At 43.3% G+C, this 23,882-nt stretch overlaps 1 protein-coding gene across 2 annotated transcripts in view; it reads left to right on the top strand.

Moving 5' to 3' along the window:
* Window positions 1–736: 736 nt before the first annotated feature.
* HS3ST5 (heparan sulfate-glucosamine 3-sulfotransferase 5) overlaps window positions 737–23,882 on the top strand; it is a 400,742-nt gene continuing 377,596 nt past the window's right edge. Inside the window, exon 1 of one of the 2 annotated variants that reach the window (XM_077289496.1) lies at window positions 737–1,110. The gene's annotated coding sequence lies outside the window, so the exon portion shown is untranslated. Of the gene's footprint in view, window positions 1,111–1,134; window positions 1,316–23,882 lie in introns of those variants that run through there. The other variant, XM_077289497.1, reaches the window with a different exon arrangement.

The following is a 23,882-nucleotide window of genomic DNA, read 5'->3' as shown; positions in this document are numbered from 1 at the left end:
TGCTGCGTGTCTTTTCAGATCGCAGCATGTCCGTACACCTTGCGGGGACGCAGCGTCCCCACAAGGCATATCACAGGGCCCTATGGCGAGGGGTGCGATGATCCCGGATGTGTACTGTACACATCCGGCACCATCGCGTCCCAGAAAGGGGGCAGGGCTTAGCACCGAGCGGCTTCGCCGCTGCGGCGATACCGCCGGCCATCCTGAGCGTGGACACGCACCCTAAGACCAGTATATGTGCGTCCAGATCTGCTCTTCTGTGCAGGGCTGCTCACAAAGTTCACCATTTTCAGATGTGCTCTTCATACCTGTTTGCTAGAACTGGACCTAATGCACCAAGCTGACAGACAGCCGCGAGCCACAATTCATGGGACCGCGAGCCACATGTGGCTCCCGAGCTACAGGTTGGGGACCCCTGCCTTAGGATAAATGGTAATTATGGTGACGCTTTGTATTACTTAAAAGCGCAGGTATTTCTCTAGTGCTCCTTTACATGACCATATTGAGCAGAAGTGCCTGGCTGCTCAGTTTACCCTGATACTACAGCTCGTCAGCAGGATTTTAGCAGCAGTAGGATTTTAGCTGCTGGACTTCATTAAGGAAAAGGAGGTGTAAACTATATTTTGCAAAGCAGAAGGCAGGTCTGCAGCTAGATGTAAAACTACAGAAACCATTGTATAGGGACGAGCCTGTTGTCTTCCAAATCCGTTCCTCTGGTCACTAATGGCCGCATTGTCCTGGCTCTGCAGCACATTTCTAGCTATAGCCCATCATGGCTCAGCACTGTTCACACTGACTGTCCTGCCGGAAAGTTTGCTTTGGGAATGACTGCCCGTCGGTAAGAGGAGCGGAGCGTGCGAGCAGAGGGCAGACACCGCCTCCCGGCTCGGTGCTGAGCAGTGACGTGCCTGCGCCCGGCTGCTCGCCGCGGGAGTGTGCCCTGCACCTGGCTCAGTCTCCCAGGGATGTGCCCGCAGCGGATGCTGAGCCCGGCGTGCCACAGCCCCTCAGCTGCTCCTGCCCTCTCCTGCCCTCTCCTGCCGCCAGCATCTTCCTAGGAAGCAGCAGAAGAGGCGGCATCAGGCGCGGAGCGGCTCCTGCCCAGTGCTGGTAAGTGGCCGTCCTGCCCGCCCTGCCTGCGGCTTCTCACAGATGTGCTCGGCGGAAGTTGGGGCGATTCTGGAGGCTGCACTGCTAGCCACATGGACATTGTGGTACCCCGGGGCCATGGCTGAGCCGGGGCAGAGCCCCTCGGATTGTTCCTGCCGACCCCAGCGCCCCCCAAAAGGCATCTCTGCCACTTTCCACGGTGCAGGTGATCAGGCTGAAATCGGGATATTATGCCCGTGTCATTGTGTATGCTGTGACAAGTGAGGGCAGAGAGAGATGATAGATAATAGAGAGCTAGATTAGAGAGAGACAGATAATAGATAGATTAGAGAGAGACAGATAATAGATAGATTAGAGAGAGACAGATAATCTGTAGATAGATATGGGATCGATAGATAGATAGATAGATAGATAGATAGATAGATAGATAGTGAGTATAATGCTGCGCCATGTAACATAGTACTGTTTGTATTGGCTTTAATGAATGTTTTACTTGCATTGATTTATTCCCTATATATTTATTGATTTCTCTACTGTGGAGCACACATTGTACAAAATATGACCATACTATATACATTGTTGCTGGTCAGGGCAGGTTACAATTTGGACATCACCTGTCTTCTTTGCTGGCCTTTTAGTAGTGTGGAGATAGCAGTGAAAGTTGCAATTGTCTGTTAGGGATATTTGGGATATGGTGGTATTATTATGGACATCTTTCCTGCTTACAAAGTGTTAACACAATAGATAGATAGATAATAGAAATGGGATAGATAGATGATAGATAGATAGATAGATAGATAGATAGATAGATAGATAGATAGATAGATAGATAGATAGATAATAGAAATGGGATAGATAGATAGATAGATAGATGATAGATAGATAGATAGATAGATAGATAGATAGATAGATAGATAGATAGATAGATAATAAAAATGGGATAGATAGATAGATATGGGATAGATAGATAGATAGATAGATAGATAGATAGATAGATAGATAGATAGATAGATAGCCATAAAAGATGAATGCAGCACTCCAAAAGTCCAAGCCCTGCCCTGGCATGATGGGTCAATAAATCACAATATTTTGGACTTTTGGAGCTCTGCCTTCATCTTTCCTGGATATGTTTGGAGGTTTGGTTTTGCCTGGTAGGCTTTGCACCCATTTATAATCTTTCGACTTGCTAGTGATTAACCTATATTTTGATAGACATATAGATAAATAGATAAATATGAGATAGATAGATAATAGATAGATAGATAGATAGATAGATAGATAGATAGATAGATAGATAGATAAGATACATTGATTGTGCTCTGATACTTTATTTTCAGAAATGATGCTATGTTTTATATAGATTTAGTTGCATTATGAATGGATGAAAAGTGATCTATATGTATAGAAGTCTACTATGAATTATTCATATTGTACAAGTTTGGATATTTTATATATATATAAATATTGTAAAGTTTGGATATTTTAGGTTCAGGGGATGGAGGGTGGTATAATATATTGGGGGTTAGCACCATGTTGTTATGTTCTTACATGTCTTAAAAATGATATTCTGGGGTTGTTCTACATACAAAATGCTGTTAAACATCACTGGTATTAGGGCAGATCCCTGGTACAAGACAGATCACTGGTACTAGGGCAGATCACTGTTATCAGAGCAGATCTATGGTATTAGGGCAGATCACAGGTATTAGGGCAGATCACTGTTATCAGAGCAGATCTATGGTATTAGGGCAGATCACAGGTATTAGGGCAGATCACTGTTATCAGAGCAGATCTATGGTATTAGGGCAGATCACTGTTATCAGAGCAGATCTATGGTATTAGGGCAGATCACTTGTATTAGGGCAGATCAGTGGTATTAGGTCAGATCATTGGTATTAGGTCAGATCATTGGTATTAGGGCAGATCACAGGTATTAGGGCAGATCACCGTTTTCAGAGCAGATCACTTGTATTAGGGCAGATCACTGGTATTAGGGCAGATCATTGGTATTAGGACAGATCACAGGTATTAGGGCAGATCACTGTTGTCAGAGCAGATCACTGGTATTAGGTCAGATCACTGGTATTAGGGCAGATCACAGGTATTAGGGCAGGTCATTGGTATTAGGACAGATCACTGGTATTGGGGCAGATCACAGGTATTAGGGCAGATCACTGGTATCGGGGCAGATCACTGGTATTAGGGAAGATCACAGGTATTAGGGCAGATTACTGTTACCAGAACAGATAACTTGTATTAGGGCAGATCACTGGTATTAGGTCAGATCAATGGTATTAGGGAAGATCACAGGTATTGGGCAGATCACTGTTGTCAGCAGATCACAGGTATTAGGGCAGATCACAGGTATTAGGGCAAATTACAGGTATTAGGGCAGATCACTGGTATCGAGGCAGATCACTGGTATTAGGGCAGATAACAGTTATTAGGGCAGATCACTGTTGTCAGAGCAGATCACAGGTATTAGGGCAGATCACTGGTATTAGGGCAGATCACTGGTTTTAGGGCAGATCACTGTTAGGAGAGATCACTGGTATTATGGCAGATCACTGGTATTGGGGCAGATCACTGTTATCGGGGCAGATCACTAGTATTGGGGCAGATCACTAGTATTGGGGCAGATCACTAGTATTGGGGCAGATTACAGGTATCGGGGCACATCACTGGTATTAAGGCAGATCACAGGTATTAGGGCAGATCACAGGTATTAGGGCAGAGCACTGGTATCAGGGCAGATCACTGGTATCAGGGCAGATCACTGGTATCGGGGCAGATCACTGGTATTAGGGCAGATTACAGGTATTAGGGCAGATCACAGGTATTAGGGCAGATCACAGGTATTAGGGCAGATCACTGGTATTGGGGCAGATCACTGGTATCAGGGCAGATCACTGGTATTAGGGCAGATCACTGGTATCAGGGAAGATCACAGTTATTAGGGCAGATCACAGGTATTAGGGCAGATCACAGGTATTAGGGCAGAGCACTGGTATTAGGGCAGATCACTGGTATTAGGGCAGATCACAGGTATTAGGGCAGAGCACTGGTATTAGGGAAGATCACTGGTACTAGGGCAGATCACTGGTATTAGGGCAGATCACTGGTATTAGGGCAGATCACAAGTATTAGGGCAGAGCACTGGTATTAGGGCAGATCACTGGTATTAGGGCAGATCACTGGTATTAGGGCAGATCACAGGTATTAGGGCAGAGCACTGGTATTAGGGAAGATCACTGGTATTAGGGCAGATCTATGGTATTAGGGCAGATCACTTGTATTAGGGCAGATCAGTGGTATTAGGTCAGATCATTGGTATTAGGTCAGATCATTGGTATTAGGGCAGATCACAGGTATTAGGGCAGATCACCATTTTCAGAGCAGATCACTTGTATTAGGGCAGATCACTGGTATTAGGGCAGATCATTGGTATTAGGGCAGATCACTGTTGTCAGAGCAGATCACTGGTATTAGGTCAGATCACTGGTATCGGGGCAGATCACTGGTATCAGGGAAGATCACAGGTATTAGGGCAGATCACAGGTATTAGGGCAGATCACAGGTATTAGGGCAGAGCACTGGTATTAGGGCAGATCACAGGTATTAGGGCAGAGCACTGGTATCGGGGCAGATCACTGGTATTAGGGCAGATCACTGGTATTAGGGCAGATCACTGGTATCAGGGCAGATCAGGACGTGAGTGTTTCTATAGCCAGGCTTTGCCGCACAGTTCACACATAAATGCCTGGCATAAGTAAAACTCAGGTGCTCCGGTGCCTGCGGGGACTGCACATGTGACTGTGTGATTTATCGTTCCTTCTGGATGTGTTTGGAAGCATACATTATGCTGACTGATGCAATTAGAACTATCGCACATTAATATGGGAATAGACTTTACATTTCTCCTGTGTCTGAGCTGACGTTAATGATTCTGTTTGTTGTGTGCTGGAAGCAGGGCTATGTTGGCGATAGCGGAGTCCATATATGTGTGATTGTTGGGATGCAGGCAGCGCGCGGGCTGTGGTGTAAGCTGTGGACTACAGAGTGAGTCAGGCGTGAGTCAGTGTCCTCTACTTTGCACATTTAGTGACATAAACCCGGTGTAGAGAAGATACATGTGTAGTGTGTACTGCACTCTGTGCTACGGCCAACATTGCCGTGATCCTCCTGACCGACAAGTACTGGGTGTTTTAAAGTTGTTGTTTGTTTTCAATCTAAGGGCAATGTATTAAGAGCCAGGACCTAAAATACTGCTCATCCATACGTCCCATGCTAATGGAAGCATATGTTAGACAGCGCATGGCTCCACTCTAGGGTATGCGGATGCAGAGGGAGCAGAGCTGGAGATACTCATTGCAATAACACTAAATGATTGTCCATAAGTTAACCTGACAGCGATGGGATAGTTACATTACAAATTACAGAGAAGTATTGTAAGAAAATCGGCCATTGTTTCAAGTCTGCAAAATGCTGTAATGACCTTGTCACTGTAATGGGTCATGTATTATCATTATTATTAGCCATTTCTATCAGCATATATTGAATATACTTTCCAACCCCAAACTCAGCACTGTGTCCTCCTGCAGAATCTGTAATTACAGGATGCTGCTATCCGGGCTGTAACCTCGCGTATATGGCGGTACTGACAGTGATCAGTATTGTCTGATGACGGCTGCTAATGCCTGACCCGCACCAGCTCATCCAGAAGTGAGTGCACCCCAGATGGCCGTACAGTAGGCATTAAATAATCATTAGGCGGGGGCATCTGTCAGATTCCTGCCATTTGCCAGTCAGTGATTTCCAGCACTGTACATGGAGGCATCCTATAATAATATCAATAATAAGCATACGTACTAACCCTAGTATCCCTAGTACTATGACTATACAGTATATTGCTCTGTAATACACGTGCTGTGACGCCCACATCCGGATACATTGTAGAGTAAATCTTGGCATTCCCTTTGGTGTTATATCATTGTGCGCCCCTCGCACCTCGATGCTGAAGCGTTGGATTAGAAACTCTGCTATTTATAAAAATGTAAATGAATTAAGTGATAACCTGCATTAAACCGAGAAACAAGCCTTTCCTGCCCGCTAAATATTTAATGAGCTCATCATAGGCCGCGCTGATTTAGGAAAATTATTTCAACTACTGATTGTGCTGTAACCCTTCGCAGCACAGCAGATATTTATGGCGCTAATAAGCCATCTGTAAAAAGTAATGTTAACTGTGTGGGAAAAGCCATTTACATATATTATATATGGGACGGACAGTTTGCATCTACTGATGATATCAAAAAGAGTTTGCACATGGATTGCATATGCTGCCTACAAAATCAATATTATCTACTATGTAATCGTCTAATTGTGTCTGTCTGTAACGGAAATCCCGCGTCGCTGATTGGTCGTGCCAGCCGCCCGCGACCAACCAGCAACAGGTGCAGTCCGGCCCCGAATTGGCGCAGGATTTGAACCATGCATCGCTGATTGGTCGCACCCGGCCGACCACGACCAATCAGCAATATTGGCGCGGGATTTAAGCACCACTTCACTGATTTGTTGTGCCCAGCCGGCAGCGACCAATCAGCAACAGGCGCAGTCCGTCCCCGAATTGGCGCAGGATTTGAACCATGCATCGCTGATTGCTTGCACCCGGCCGACCGCGACCAATCAGTAATATTGGCCCGGGATTTAAACACCGCTTCACTGATTGGTCGTGCTCGGCCGGCAGCGACCAATCAGCAACAGGCGCAGTCCGGCCGCAAATTGGCGTGGGATTTGAACCACGCTTTGCTGATTGCTCCCGCCTGGCCGGCCGCCACCAATCAGCGATATTGGTGCGGGATTTAAACACCGCTTCACTTGTTACACACATACTACTACTACATATACTGTACATAAATATCTACTGACTAACACTGTACAAAGATATATATAGTATCTTTCCTGTTATACACATACACATTATGCTTCTTGAGATACAGTATATATTCCCAGAAAGTGAATATACATATATTGCATGCTCAATATACCTAATATACTTACGATCTGGTACAGTTTATTACATTTTCGTAAGTACTGTGGTGTGCCACAAATATAATGTATAGTTAAGCTTACCTTTAGTACTGTATAATAAAGTCTACATAATACATACAGTATAAATTTACCTCCATAATTGGTTATGGTGAATCCACTGGATATTCCATAAATCAGATCCGTGGGAACCAGCCCTTGGATCTAGAGAATGAGGATGCATAATTTTTTGGGGGGGATCCATTGAATATTCTGTAAATCTGATCTGTAGGTATCCAGCCACTAGGACCCCATTAGTCCAGAGAATAAAGATGCCCACTTCCTATGCTGTATCCACTGAATATTTCATAAATAAGATAATTGAGCATCCAGCCCCTTGGTTTAGAGAACGAGGATGCCCAATTTTTTTGGTGATTGACTGGATAACTCCATAAATCAAATCTGTAGACATCCAGCAATTAAGACCACAATAGTCCAGTGGATGAGGAAGCCCACTTCTTATGCTGTATCCACTGGATATTCCACATTGGTGCGAATCCAGCCCCTGGGTCAAGAGAATGAGGATGCCCATTTTTTGGATGATGTACTGGATATTCCATAAATCAGATCTGTAGGCATCCAGCAACTAGGACCACAATAGTCCAGAGGCTGAGGATGCCCACTTATGGTGAATCCGCGGAATATTCCATAAATCACATTGGTGGGCATCCAGCCCATGGGTCTAGAGAATAAGGATAACTGATTTTTGGGGTGACAGTCCACTGGATATTCTATAAATCAGATCTATAAGCATCCAGCCAATAGGACCCTAATAGTCCATAGAATGAGGATGCCCACTTTTTATGGTGTATCCACTAGATATTCCATAAATCAGAATGGTGAGCACCCAGCACCTGGGTCCAGTGATTGAGGATGTCCATTTCTATGGGGATTCACTGGATATTCCATAAATCAGATTGCTGGGAATCCAGCACCTGGGTCCAGAGAATGAGGATGCCCTTTTTCATGGTGATCTAGTGGATATTCCATAAATCAGATCTGTGGGCACCCAGCCACTAGGACCCCAATAGTCCAGAGAATGAGGCTGCCCATTTATATTAATGGCAAAGAATAGGGAGCACATGTGTAGTCATTACAGCTGGACAAGTGACTTAACTAATGACACAAGTGATTGTAGGATTCCCACACCTCTGCTGTATAGATTTTTATGGCATTTCCAGTACATTTTTTACTAGTCCCTTTATTAGATTTAATTTTTATTGCTCCATTTTTCATAGCCATTTACTGTCAGAGCTTGTCATATACTCCAGCTATTAGTACAGGAGACACTGTCCACCAGATATTACAGTCTAAGGATATACATATACACTTTCAGTATCACAATGGTCTACATGGTATACATTTTGATATCACGAAATATATATTGCAGTCCAAATTATTCATTACCTATAATATCTGTAGCCATAGGTATACACATAAAATAAATAACAATAGTGAAGAATTATGGACTGTTATATGATCGTATAATATGCTTTTGTTAGACTGTGCTGAAACTGTGATTAATGCTCCCTCATTATGCTACTTTTGTGTCCTAGCTTCTAGTAAATGGAAATCCTATCACTTATCCGTTTATTTTGGATATAATGGCAAGAGTTTTGTATGTTTTGACATGTGGAGCTAATGAAAAGGTGAACTGCTATGAAGATGATCTCTTAATTTGCAATTTATAATTGCGTTTTTGCTACTTGTAAAGAGGTCACCATTCCACCTGACTGTATCCATAACTCAGAAAACATCACTGTGTCACCTCTTAGTTTGATGAGCAAAATGCCCATGATCTTGCCTGGCAATAGTCATCTAATTGTATGAAAAATGCTCCGTTTATCATTGCAGCTGTGACAATCCCTAACACTTAGAACTGACCTTCAGTATAAGGAGCCAATTTCTAAGTGCAGCCAAGTTTTCTAGGAGGAAAGTTTTGTTAACAGTAAAACTGTGGATAATTTCAGAGTAGTTTAGTTTTATTTACTGAGGAGTTATAATACAGTATGTCATGCAGAATTCAATGGGATTTAAAAATAAGTCTGAAGAGAATGTACATGTGAACATTATTTTATTTCAGGTTTAAAAATTTATTCTAATTATTTACCGTATATTTTTCTGATGCAGATTTCAGAATTCCCTAAAAATACATAGATGTAAAACAGATAATTCTTCTTTTATTATTGAGTTAACCCCTTAGTGACAGAGCCAATTTGGTACTTAATGACCAAGCCAATTTTTACAATTCTGACCACTGTCAGTTTGCGAGGTTATAGCTCTGGAACGCTTCAGCGTAATCCACTTATTCTGAGATTGTTTTTTCGTGACATATTATTGTACTTCATGTTAGTGATAACATTTATTTGATATAGCTTGCGTTTGTTTATGAAAAAAAAATGGAAATTTGGCAAAAATTTTGAAAATGTTGCAATTTTCACAGTTTAATTTTTGTACCCTTAAATCGGAGAGTGGTGTCACACAAAATAGTTAATAAATAACATTTCCCACATGTCAACTTTACATCAGCACAATTTTGGAAACATAATTTTTTTGTTAGGATGCTATAAGGGTTAAAAGTTGACCAGCGATTTCTCATTTTTCCAACAAAATTTACAAAACCATTTTTTTAGGGACCACCTCACATTTGAAGTGAATTTAGGGGACCAATATAACAGAAAATACACAAAAGTGACAACATTCTAAAAACTGCACCCCTCAAGGTGCACAAAACCATATTCAAGAAGTTTATTAACCCATAAGATCCTTCACGAGAACCAAAGCAAGGTGGAAGGAAAAAAATCAACATTTTACTTTTTGCACAAAAAATTTACTTGGAACCATTTTTTTTTCTTTTCTCAAGGGTATCAGGAGGAAATGGACCACAAATTTTGTTGTGTAATTTCTCCTGAGTACGTCGATACCTCGTATGTGGGGAAAAGCCACTGTTTGGGTGCATGGCAGGGCGCAGAAGGGAGCACTGTTTGACTTTTTTAACACAAAATTGGCTGGAATCAATGATGGCGCCATGTCGCCTTTGGAGGCCCCCTGATGTACCTAAACAGTGGAACCCCCCAATTCTAACTCCAACCCTAACAACAATCCTAACCCCAACACAACTGTAACCCTTATCCCAACCCTAACCACAAACCTAACCCTAACACACCCCTAACCCTAATCCCAACCCTAACCATAATCCCAACCATAACCACAACCCTAACCATAACCCAAGCCTAACCCTAAATTTAGCCCAACCCTAACCCTAACTTTAGCCAACTCACTTTAGCCCAACTCACTTTAGCCCAGCTCTAACCCTAATGAAAAAATGAAAATAAATACTTTTTTATTTTATTATTTTTAGCTAACTAAGGGGGTGATAAAGGGAGGTTTGATTTACTTTGTTTTCATTTTCATCACTGTGATAGACCCTATATGCAAATTGCCTCTTCAGAGAAAAATAGGACTTGAACTCTATAGCACCACCTGTTGGAAGTAGCGATCCTACAAGTCACAATCAACCATTTAACGAGTCTTGCAATATGACTTAGGATAGATGCCAAATCAAGATCTCAAATCACAGTGATCAAAATGAACCAATAGGAAAAATGTCCTATTGTTGTCAGGTGCCGGCCAGCAGATCTTGGCAGGCGCATTGCGCATGTGCCCGCCATTTTCTCCTGGAAGAAGAAGCCGGCAACCCAGGGGAATTCACGGGTGGTTGCTGGGACAATGGAGGACCCCATTTCTCTCTCCTCTGATGTGCGATCGCATCAGAGGAGAGAGAAATTAAATGGAAAATCATACTTTTTTTTCGGGTCGCCATTATGCCATTAATAACAGCAATCGCAACACTAGGGTCGGTAAAATCCGACCCAAATCATGGTCTCTGGTGTCTTGGCTACTACCGGTAGCCGAGACCCCAGAGAAATTCTAACTCTCCGGGGCGCCATACACTTATTCCTCAGCGCCGTTAAAAAGCGGCGCTGTGGCCTAAGTACCCTTAACTGCCACAGTTAAAAGGCATATCGACGGTTGTTAAGGGTTTAAAAGAGACTGTCTGCAGTATGCTCTTGAGCTCCACCTTGTGGTTGTCCTTGGAAGCTAGTGTTAGGAGTCGAACTCCCGTCGCTGCACAGGGGGAATCTAGAGCCTTGTCTGCTGCGGTCTCCCATTCTGCATCAGCCGCAGTGGAGCCTGCTCAGCAGAGACATCGGTCCCAGCGTCTCACTCTGTCTGGTATTGTGCAAAGGGTTACTGCTGTCTTTTCAGGCCCTGCTATTGTACCCTTTACTGGTTTGCAGCAAGCAGGCTTTTCTGGGACTAAGTCCTGCTTTGCACACACTGAGCATGCCCACAGGAGGACCTCTCATTGGAGGTCGACGGTCACACGCTCAGGCCCTGTAGCAGCTCCCATTGGTCCTCCAGGAAGGTCCTGTAGAGCTGCAACTATAAAATGTTCACAGGTCCGCACGGCCATGCGCTAGTGTAAATTATGTATGAGCTCAGCGCCAGTGTGGTCGTGTGTGTGCAGTCAGGGACCCGGCTGAAATAAGCCCCTAGAATGCTGGCACCTCCGGCGAGGAGTTTCTTGTATGTGCATTCAGGGACCTGGCTGAAATAAGCCCCTAGAATGCTGGCATCTCCGGTGAGGAGTTTCATGTGTGTGGATTCAGAGCTGGCTACTAGCAATTAGAATTCCGGCTCCACTGGAGAGGAGCTGTGTGTTTGCATTTGACTGCATAACCACTGTCGGCTCTACTAAGTAGCTGTGTTCCCCTGTGAGCTAAACAGGGCATAGAGTTCTCTTTGCTAACGGACTCTGTGAAGTAACAGAGTTCGTTTATACCAATATACCTCACTGCCTTACTTAGCAGCAGGTTCTTTCCTGCACGGTGGATCCCAGGTTGCGATCGCACCTATTCTAATAAATATATTCGGTGCGTTCCACCAACCCCAACAGCTAGAATGTTACTTTAACTCCATCAAAAAATGTGAAGTACATGTAGGTCATGAGCTGGGCGTCAGTGTGTAGAGTGAGCTTAGAATCTGATCCTGTGCCTTAATGTGGTAGATTCCATCTATATAACATACAACTGTAAGTGTAAATTCACTAAATACTGCTGTGAATATCTGACAATGACATTTAAAATGTATGGTACCAGTTGGGCGCCAAATATGTTGGGTTGAACAATTAATAAAATGTTCACTTAAGTTGCCTACTCCTGGCCTAATGGATATTGATCAGGGGCGCACTAAAGAAATATACCAGACACATACAGTCAGATGTAACTCTCCTTGATCAATCTATGGCTCAGCTCCAAGGGACTTTATTTAGTCAGAACACAGGTTTATATAACCCCTGTAAGGGGGCTCGGTTAGCTCTAAAATGGGAGTGATCGGATGTATTCCATTTGGTTAGTGGGTTGGGCATTGAGCAAGTCCATGGGTGGATCCATGAGGTCATCAGGGTGGGCGTCATCTTGGATATCAGCACATGGTGTGCTGATACAGGAAATGGCAGCCATCTTTAGGGTCTCACTTTGATCTGAGAAAGCTTAAGTAAGGTTAAACAATACACGTTATGGGTCACTTCTCTCAACCTCTTATGTCTTGAGGTTAATTAAGTATTTAATCTTATGGCTCTCCTCAACAGTACCAGGTGCTTGTTGTTCTATCGTCAACCCTCCATGGCTGCCACATTGTTCCTCCTGTGAAGCCCTGTCCCAGGCTGTGCTGCACGAGTACCGTATTTTCCGGCGTATAGGATGACCTTTTAACCCCTGAAAATCCTCTTAAAAGTCGGGGGTATTCTTATACGCCAGGTGTCTTCTTATAGGGCAGGTGCAGATCAATGGGCATATGGTGGGTGGGGGGAGTGGTCCCGATGACGAAGAGAGGGGTTGCCTCACAGGGAAGGAGTAAGTGGAGTATCCCCCTATTACCTCATTCTGGCAGCGATGCTCTCTGTGCTGGGGGGTGGCGGCTCCTCTTTCTGCAGCGTTAGTCTCCGTGCTAGGGGCGGCAGTGGCGGCTCCTCTTTGTGCAGCGTGGGGGCTCTGTGCTGGGGGCGGCAGCGTTTCTCTGTGCAGCGTCAGGGCTCTGCTGGCATTTCCTCAAAGCCCGGAAGCTCTGGCAGCTCTATTGCTGCGATGCGGTGGCCTCCGGGAAAATGGCCGCTGGGGGCGGCGCATGTTCAGATTCAGATCTCGTCCCGAGATCTCGGGAGACGAGATCTGAATCTGAGCATGCGGCCATTTTCCCAGAGGCCATCGCATTGCAGCAATGGGGCTTTGAGGAAATGTCAGCGGAGCCCTGACGCTGCACAAAGATACGCCACCGCCCCCCAGCACAGAGCCCCCATGCTGCACAAAGAGGAGCTACTGCCGACCCCAGCACGGAGACCCCACGCTGCACAAAGAGGAGCCGCCGCCCCCCCCAGCACAGAGCGCATCGCTGACACAATGAGGTAATAGGGGGATACTCCACTTACACCTTCCTTGTGAGACGCCCCCTCTCTTTGTCATCGGGACCACTCCACCCCACCATACAAATAGAAGAAAGAAAAAGAAGCGCAATAACAGTGCACACACAGTTATAATGCTAAATGTGAATAATGCTTTATTGAGAACCAATTAAAGTGCATATACATTTAAAAACATTTAAAAAGTATGAAACAACATACCCGAAAAACACTTATTCGGTATCCCCTGTATGTGGGGATATGAACTATAGCAGGCTCCCAAGTGAAAAATAATCCTTGAAAGTCCTCCCAGTGAACAACACACAATGTAAACATAACCTATTTCCACTATGCGTGTGTTAGTTACAGGTTCCAGGTGTCGTATCTACCCTTGATAGAACTACTATATTGCAATCTGTGTACACAAATAGGCTATAATGAAAACACAGTATGTATAAAAGTATAAATATAATGCTGTGATATAGTTAGTTCAATATTATGTTGATCACTAATAAGAGTGTCACCACCGGATAACCTGTAACATGCACTCATGATAGTACATAGCTGGATGTAAAGCTGTGATACTCACTGGGGGAAGTCGAGCCTGCTAGCTCCCTACGCGTATCGCTACTCCCGGTAGCTTCGTCAGGGGAAGTCTTCAATTGGCGAAACAATTGACTGAAGCATTGTGCAATTTTTTTTATGTATGCTGTGCTTTCCTATGAAAAATGAGAAAAAAAATGCTGGCTTGGTCATAGTCTAACCTCCACTATAGGTAACTCTAGCATATTTTCTACATGCACACTTCCTTAAAGAGTAACTAAACTTGTATTTTTTTATTTTATCTAATATGGAGAATTATTAAACTTTGAATATCACTCTATTTGGGGATTTGTATTTATTCCTGTAAAAATGCATATTACTTAGTTACATACAGTACAGACCAAAAGTTTGGACACACCTTCTCATTTAAAGATTTTTCTGTATTTTCATGACTATGAAAATTGTAAATTCACACTGAAGGCAGCAAAACTGTGAATTATCACATGTGGAATTATATACTTAACAAAAAAGTGTGAAACAACTGAAAATATGTCTTATATTCTAGGTTCTTCAAAGTAGCCACCTTTTGCTTTGATGACTGCTTTGCACACTCTTGGCATTCTCTTGATGAGCTTCGAGGTAGTCATCGGAAATGGTTTTCACTTCACAGGTGTGCCCTGTCAGGTTTAATAAGTGGGATTTCTTGCCTTATAAATGGGGTTGGGACCATCAGTTGTGTTGAGCAGAAGTCTGGTGGATACACAGTCCTACTGAATAGACTGTTAGCTGCTTTTTTCTTGCCATAATACAAATTCTAAGTAAAGAAAAATGAGTGGCCATCATTACTTTAAGAAATGAAGGTCAGTCAGTCCAAAAAATTGGGAAAACTTTGAAGGTGTCCCCAAGTACAGTTGCAAAAACCATCAAGCGCTACAAAGAAACTGGCTCACATGAGGACCACACCAGGAAAGGAAGACCAAGAGTCACCTCTGCTTCTGAGGATAAGTTTATCTGAGTCACCAGCCTCAGAAAACGCAGGTTAACAGCAGCTCAGATTAGAGACCAGGTCAATGCCACACAGAGTTCTAGCAGCAGACACATCTCTACAACAACTGTTGGTAAAATAGCTGCTAGGAAACCACTGCTAAGGACAGGCAACAAGCAGAAGAGACTTGTTTGGGCTAAAGAACACAAGGAATGGACATTAGACCACTGGAAATCTGTGCTTTGGTCTGATGAGTCCAAATTTGAGATCTTTGGTTCCAACCACCATGTCTTTGTGTGATGCAGAAAAGGTGAATGGATGGACTGTACATGCCTGGTTCCCACCATGAAGCATGGAGGAGGAGGTGTGATGGTGTGGGGGTGCTTTGCTGGTGACACTGTTGGGGATTTATTCAAAATTGAAGGCATACTGAACCAGCATGGCTACCACAGCATCTTGCAGTGGCATGCTATTCCATCCGGTTTGCGTTTAGTTGGACCATCATTTATTTTTCAACAGGACAATGACCCCAAACACACCTTCAGGCTGTGTAAGGGCTATTTGACCAAGAAGGAGAATGATGGGGTGCTACGCCAGAAGACCTGGCCTACACAGTCACCAGACCTGAACCCATCGAGATGGTTTGGGGTGAGCTGGACCGCAGAGTGAAGGCAAAAGGGCCAACAAGTGTTTAAGTGTCTCTGGGAACTCCTTCAAGATTGTTGGAAGACCATTTCCGATGACTACCTCTTGAAGCTCATCAAAAGAATGCCAAGAGTGTGCAAAGCAGTCATCAAAGCAAAAGGTGGCTACTTTGAGGAACCTAGAATATAAGACATATTTTTAGTTGTTTCACACTTTTTTGTTAAGTATATAATTCCACATGTAGAATTTTAGGTTTGATGCCTTCAGTGTGAATTTACAATTTTCATAGTCATGAAGATACTGAAAAATCTTTAAATGAAAAGGTGTGTCCAAACTTTTGGTCTGTACTGTACATAGTTAACTACCGTAGTTAATATGGTTGAAAAAAAAAAGAAATGTCCATGAAGTCAACTAAGGGTTTGGAAAGGACAAATCACAATGCATGATAATCTACTGGACCAAACATGCAGAAAAGGGCTTTGCATGTTTGCTGTAGCATTTGTTAATTGTAAAAAAAAAAAAAAAAAAAAAAGCAAAAGCATCAAAGCCTTTTTTGAAACCATCAATAGTGGCCAGCTCTTGAGGTAGCCCATTCCACAGATTAATAGTTCTTATGGCAAAGAAGCCTCTTCTCTGGAGATTGAATCTTTCTTTCTCAAGTCGGAGGAAGTTCCCCCTTGTTTTTTTTAGATAGTTTTACATTAAAGAGCTTTTTACCATATTTTTTCTATGGGCCATTTAAGTACTTGTACAGGTTTTGTTTCCCAATAGATGTCTCTTCTCGGGACTAAATGAAAATAATTATTTGAATCTTTCCTGATGTCTAAGAACCTCCATGACCCCTATTCAGTTTTATGGTTCTTCCTTGTACCTTTTCTAACTCCCAGTCATCTTTTCGGAACTGAACTGCAGTTTCCGGATGAGGCCGCACTAATGCTTTGTAAAGTGGTGGTATTATGTCCCTGTCCTGTGAGTCCATGCGTGGCTGTAGAAGCCACTGATCAACATTGCATATTGTTATTTAGTCCATGATCTATACAAGTACGGTACACCCAGATCTCCTGATTTTACTCCTCCTAGAACATATGATCAACATCGGTCCTCAGTAAAATCGTGCTGGTCATCACTTATAATGTTATTTTGTCTCACATACTCTTATAGATAGCCCCTTACAAGCCCCTCAAACATTTTTCCAAACATGAATGTTAGGCTTACTGGTTTATAATTACCTGGGAAAGAGCAACAACCCTTTTAAAAATGGGCATCACATTAGCTTAGCGCCAGTTGCTTTGTACAGTACCAGTCATTAGAGAGTCTTTATAGATTATGTACAGGAGCTGGCAATATCTGAGCCAAACTCCTTTAGAACTCTTGGGTGCACCTCATCTGGGTGGTGGACGGTATTCACGTTGATTTTATTTAGCATATCTTGGACGATAGCTACTTTTAGCCAACTTAGTATATTAGATGATATAGTAAAAGAACTGGGATTGACTACATCTGCCACTCTTTCTTCTTTCATATTTAGATAACTAAAGAACCAATTTAGAAGTTCTGCCTTTCCTTGATCCTCAGTTACCAAATTCCCCATTGCCATTATTTAGGGGACCCATGTGCGCAGACCATTCTTGAAAAATTATATAACTTCCAGGCTTAGAAAAATTATATAAAAAAACCTTAGTTACTCTTTAATGGAGTCACGTTAGTACATTTTTTAGTGCTAACGTAGTATCATTCTACTATAGTTATTATTATTATTGTATCATTTCAAGTAAATTGATTTAGCTGTATAATAATACATTTATATGTGCAAGTGTGACCTGAATTGTCGAGTTTTGGGGTCACTTTCTATCTGTGATTTCATCATCTTAGGTTAGGTGTGCTTCTATAACTGTAAGTGGTAGGAGAATAATAAAGCCAGATTTAGAAAGTATGTTACAATATAGCATACTTTAAATATTTATCTCTTTGATAAATCTAGGCCATAGAGCTAGAGAGCTAGGGGGGATTCAGATTCACTGCAATGGAATAAAGTCATCTGGGGCAGTGAACTGGGTATTGGGAATTAATCTGATTCTTTATTCCCTTCTTGATACATTTATAGCATGTATAGGATATGCAGAGTTCAGAAATAAAGATTTAATGCCTGAAGTCATGCATGCAGTGTGCAAAATCTAAAATAGTCCATTAATGACTACCGTAACTGGTTGTCTATGCATCAGCTATATTCTAAGTTTTAACTAAGCTTCTTTGCTATTCTATTTCATCTGTTATTCCAACTAATTTCTGAACTTTGTTTGAACATCTTACAACCCAACTTTTTCACATTAAGATTTCACATTAACCTCCAATACTACTGCTAACCAGGGACATATAAAAATATCATGGGGCCTGAAACAGAAATCCTAACTCTGAGTAACCGGGGTTATGGTGCATATCATGTTCATAAAAGGTCATATCTCCCAAGTGATATGGACATTATAATGCTTGCAAACTAATTTTGCCTATTAAACCTGCAAGAGAAAAAATGAGCAAAAACCCTGCTGTAACTAAGTAAAAAGCAAAAAGTGCATCTAAATAACAGAGTTTTTAGTAATACTTTTTTTTTTAATCAAAAATAGCATAAAATCCATCCCACCACGGCAAGGTAACTCTGATCGGGATGGTCCTACACTGTCTAATATTAAAAACCTTACCATATGTCATTGTTGACTTCAGTGTGAATAAGGCCAGACAAAAGGACAGGACCCAACCAGTGGAACACCAGTCTGGGGGAGGCTTATATACAATTTCCAGCTCAGAAAAATGTGGCCACATCTTGGCTCGCACAGAATGCAATAATACAAAGAAAAAAACACAAAAATTGAGCTTGACTTAAGTTGGTATACATGCAGCACATAAACGCATGTTCACACTTCTAATCCCCCCTACGGTCCTATACTACCTAAGAGCCTAGCCTAGCCCTAATTCTGCACAATACACACATTAAAGACATCCACATTACAGTACATGACACTTAAAAAATACATTTACATTAATGAACATGAATAAACTTCAGGCTGCCGCACGTGATATATGTGCTCAATATCCAAGGGAAGAAAGGCATGAACCTGGTCATCTCCTTCCACCCTCCACACACAGTATGATGGCCTCATAGTGCACCCAGCAAACTATGATGCCTCCATAATGCCCCATTTACAGTATGATGATGAGGCCCCCAGTGAGCACAACACAGTATTATGGGCCACAGTCCTTCACACAGTATGATGGCTCCCAAATCCCTCCATATAGTATGGTAGACCAAAAAGCCCTCCATACAATATGATGCCCTACAGCTTCCCAACAGTGTTATGGCCCCTCTGCCCCACAGAGTATGATGGCCTCCACAGTTCCCTAACACAGTATGATGGCCCCCACAGCACACAAAACAATATGATGGTTTCACAGCCCCCACAGCTGCCTTACACAACATGGTGGACTCCCACAGTCTACCCACAAAATATGATGGAACTCACACAATATGATGCCCCCCCACACAATATGATGGCCTTCACACAGTATTATAGACCCAACACTTTAAGATTATCCATATTACTCACTTAGTCCCATTCCTCCTCTGGTTCGATTTCTTCAGCATGTGGTCTGAAACTCCGGATTGCACTGAGACTCAGAGCTCAAATGCACAGGGAGAATAATTGAACATGGAGCTGATTGTTCTCTGTTCCATGATTGTGTTCAGCTTTATCGGCATCCAGGATGAAATTGCCACTAAGTGTTAGGTCTGGCAGGGAGGTCTGGTGCCGGAACTAGGCCCCCTGGACTTGTGTTCCGCTCAGTGGTCGCATGGACTTCCACTGTCTCCACCATTAGCAGAACACCGCTAGTGATAACCACCATCACCATAACAGACCCAGCTCCAGCGGTACGATTGAATGTAAATTAACAGTCATTTTGCCTAAAGGGGCCTTTATCTTGTCAAACAAGCTGACTATCACCTGATGAACAAGGCGCTTTTTCATCCTGTGAAATTATTTTTTTACGCAGTTTAAAAGTTCATTGTTCATAGCAGTGCATCTTCCTGTGTAAACAGGACTTGCGTTGCTGAGAACCATGGCGGTCTATGCGTAGTAAAGGTACCTTCACACATAACAATTTTGTTAACGATATCGTTGCAACGTCACGCTTTTTTGTGACGTAGCAACGATCCCGCTAATGATCTCGTTATGTGTGACAGCGACCAACGATCAGGCCCCTGCTGGGAGATCGGTGGTCGTAGGGAATGATCAGGACCTTTTTTTGGTCGCTGATCACCCGCTTTCATCGCTGGATCGGCGTGTGTGACGCCGATCCAGCGATGTGTTCACTTGTAACCAGGGTAAATATCGGGTTACTAAGCGCAGGGCCGCGCTTAATAACCCGATATTTACCCTGGTTACCATTGTAAAAGTTAAAAAAAAAAACACTACACACTCACATTCCGATGTCTGTCACGTCCTCCGCCGTCAGCTTCCCGCACTGACTGTCAGTGCCGGCGGTAAAGAAGAGCACAGCGGTGACGTCACCGCTGTATTCTGCTTTACGGCCGGTGCTGACACAGTCAGTGCGGGAAGCTGACGGCGGGGGACGTGACAGACATCGGAATGTGAGTATGTAGTGTTTTGTTTTTTTTTAAACTTTTACAAAGGTAACCAGGGTAAATATCGGGTTACTAAGCGTGGCCCTGCACTTAGTAACCCGATGTTTACCCTGGTTACCCGGGTGCTGCAGGGGGACTTCGGCATCGTTGAAGACAGTTTCAACGATGCTCTAGTCATTCCCCTGATCGTTGGTCGCTGGAGAGAGCTGTCTGTGTGACTGCTCCCCAGCGACCACACAACGACTTACCAACGATCACGGCCAGGTCGTATCGCTGGTCGTGATCGTTGGTAAGTCGTTTAGTGTAACGGTACCTTTAGTGATATAGTGTAGATTGCTTAGTACACATTGTTTACTTCGGTCTGTGTGTGTAAACAGGCTCTAAAATGACCACTGGTAAACAGACCTTTACTTCAGTAACATACCCAGTAAGACTATAACAATGCCAGCTATATTGCCCCATAACTGCATCTGCTATAATGCCCTACAAACGTGCCATCCACAGGCTATAGTACAGCTTTAAAGAAGAACTCCCCTTATCAAAGTTTATATCCTCTTAATATATTACAATCATAATATATAGCACTGTGTACTTATAATTTGCTCATTTTGCCCTTCCACCCAGAAAATTATTCTCTTTTCTCAGCTCTATGTAGAAATAGGATGTCTCTTTTCCCTGCAGAAATCATTCCCCCCTTCAACTCCTGACCGAGCTGCTCCACTCCTCCTCCCTGAGAGGGACATTTGGAGTGACTCATGACTCATACAGGGAAAATTTACTTCCTATTTCTACATAGAGCTTAGAAGGATTCAGCTACTCAGGTTTTAATCACGTGATGTCATAGACCTAATGGAAATCCAAAGATTTAGCTGGGCAGAAATACAAAATGAGCAATTGTAAGTACACAGTTCTATATAATATGACTAGTTGGCCCGTTCAAAATTTTCGCACATTGGTTGTCGGGGGCGCAGGCGATTTTCAGGAAAATCAAGCTGGTCAATTGTTAATGTATTTAATAAGATGATGAACACAGAGGTATCTATATATGTAGATTGGTAATACAATAAATTGGTTAAAATACAATAAATTGGCTAAAAAAAGTCTTGAGGCTGTAGTATCACCTGCAGGTTATTGTTTTTTTATGCAGATTTCTGAAAATGAATGTTTAAACTGTATTTGTTGATCAAATCATGAATGTGTGGTTTGTTTGTGTCTTTTCTTGCTGAAGGGGGCAAGTTTGCCTTTCAAATGGTGTATTATTTGTGTGTGTGGCGCGAAGTAATCACCGAAAAGCAGTGCATGTTTACAAATGTGTTTGCATATGTGACTCACCATTTGTGTGTGTGGGGCGAAGTAATCACTGAAAAAGCAGTGCATATTTACAAATGTGTTTGCATATGTGGATCACCGGCAGTGAAGTGTGCAATCCTCGAATTTGCCTGAAATAGGCTGGGCAAGCACTTCAGCAAGCTGGAAAGACCCCAACGCAAATGCCACCTGCAGGTGATTTGACCTTTGAAATGGTGTATCATTTGTGTATGTCGGTGGAGTAAAAACTGAGCAACTTGAGGTTGTGGTGCCACCTGCAGGTTGTTTTTTTCTGCAGGTTTCTGAAAATGAATGTTTAAACTGTATTGATCAAATCATGAATGTGTGGTTTGTTTGTGTCTTTTCTTGCTGAAGGGGGAAAGTTTACCTTCGGCAAGCTGGAAAGACCCCAAGGTAAATGACACCTACAGGTAATTTGACCATTGAAATGGTGTATAATTTGTGTGTGTCGGTGGAGTATAAATGGAGGAAGTGTGCAATTGAATAGGCAGTGCATGTTTACAAATGTGTTTGCATATGTGACTCACCTGCAGTGAAGTGTGCAATCCTCCAGTGTGCCTGAAATCGTCTGGGCAAGGAGTTCGGCAAGCTGGAAAGCCCCCAAGGCAAATGTTAGGATTTGTTTGTGATGTCTGTAAGCAGCTTTGTGGTAGTGTGCTTTGGGGTAGTGTGGTGCCACCTGCAGGTCATTTTTTCCTTACTGCAGGTTTATGAAAATTAATGTTTAAACTGTATTTTGTGATCACATCGTGGATGTGTGGTATGTTTGGCTATCTTCTTGCTGAAGGGGGCAAGTTTACCTTTCAAATGGTGTATCACTTGAGTGTGGGTGCAGTATGAACGGAGATACAAAGCAATTGTAGCGCCCCCACTGCCGCAGGGCCGAGGGGTACCCGGTACCGGGCCTCTGAGTCTCTGCTCTGGGGTTGTCACGGTGGCTAGACCCGGTCCGTGACCCTGCTGAGGGGCGTACCTGCACGCCCCCTGAGGAAGCGACGAGACTTGCACGCGAAACGCGCGTTGGGGTTTTGCGATCCCGGTTTTAGACAGGACGCCTGCATACAAATGGGTAAATTCATCTAACTATGTTAGTCTGTTGTACTATTAACGATTGCCGTATGTTATGTGGGGAATTGATCTGATAACGCTATTAGAAGCACACTGCTTGGTTTTATCACCGCTTGCCACTGACTAGCAGGTCCCATGTGTGTGAGAGCACCTACTGATATGCACACGATTGGGAAGTAGTGTCCACTGAATTTACTTATGTCCTGTTGCTCCCTGGACCGCTCTTTTTGATGTACTTAGGATATAGTTGCTATTTACCACTTTATGGTACAATTTTATGTATGTAACTTTTTTGAAATAAAATTTAACTTGTTGTATACCTATATTGGCTAGTTTTGACTCTCGGTTCTCCTTAGTATCATTATATACAAGGAGTTTGTATCATGCATTGTTCATGATTCAGCAGTTCTGGATAACTTGCAAAAGTAGAAAACCAACAAAAAGGAATAGGGATCCCGGGTCAACAAAGGGATCCCTTTAAGAGTTAACCCTGGACGGGTTTTAGCAGCAACACAGTGGAAACAGTTAAATAAACTATTTACAGTCATTAAAGCATTTTTGCTTACTTAGTCTTCTTGTAGCTGTGCAGGAGGTGGTCTTCGGTCCCCGGCCGATGCAGCACCTGTGCTGGTAGTTGGTCTCTCAGGTGCCATCAGATCAGCCGGTGTCTGGATTTGAAGGCTAACCCTGCTTGCCAGCTCGGCGGCTGCTACAAGGCGGACGGTGGTGATAGTAACGAGATCTGTCAAATCTGGATCAATCGGGGTCACGGCAACAGGTGACGCTCCCTCAGACTCACACCGGTGGACGTTCCGAGCGCACCATCCTTGTGCATTCCGGCGGCGAGTGTAGGTCACCTGATCCCCCCTTTGCAATGGGTCACCGTCTCGACTGCAGTAGGGAGTTTTTACGTTGTAGCTAGTAACGAAGACATCAGTTGGTAGTCCCGGTTCCTGTATGGAGCCCCAACCCCTCTTCGTGTGGAAGGCTAGCACAGTCCCCCGCTTTACCACGTCGTT

This window comes from Ranitomeya variabilis, chromosome 2 (assembly GCF_051348905.1).
Source record: "Ranitomeya variabilis isolate aRanVar5 chromosome 2, aRanVar5.hap1, whole genome shotgun sequence".
Taxonomy (NCBI): Eukaryota; Metazoa; Chordata; class Amphibia; order Anura; family Dendrobatidae; genus Ranitomeya; species Ranitomeya variabilis.
Note: the sequence above shows the minus strand (reverse complement) of the source record. Positions and strands in the feature narration are given on the sequence as shown.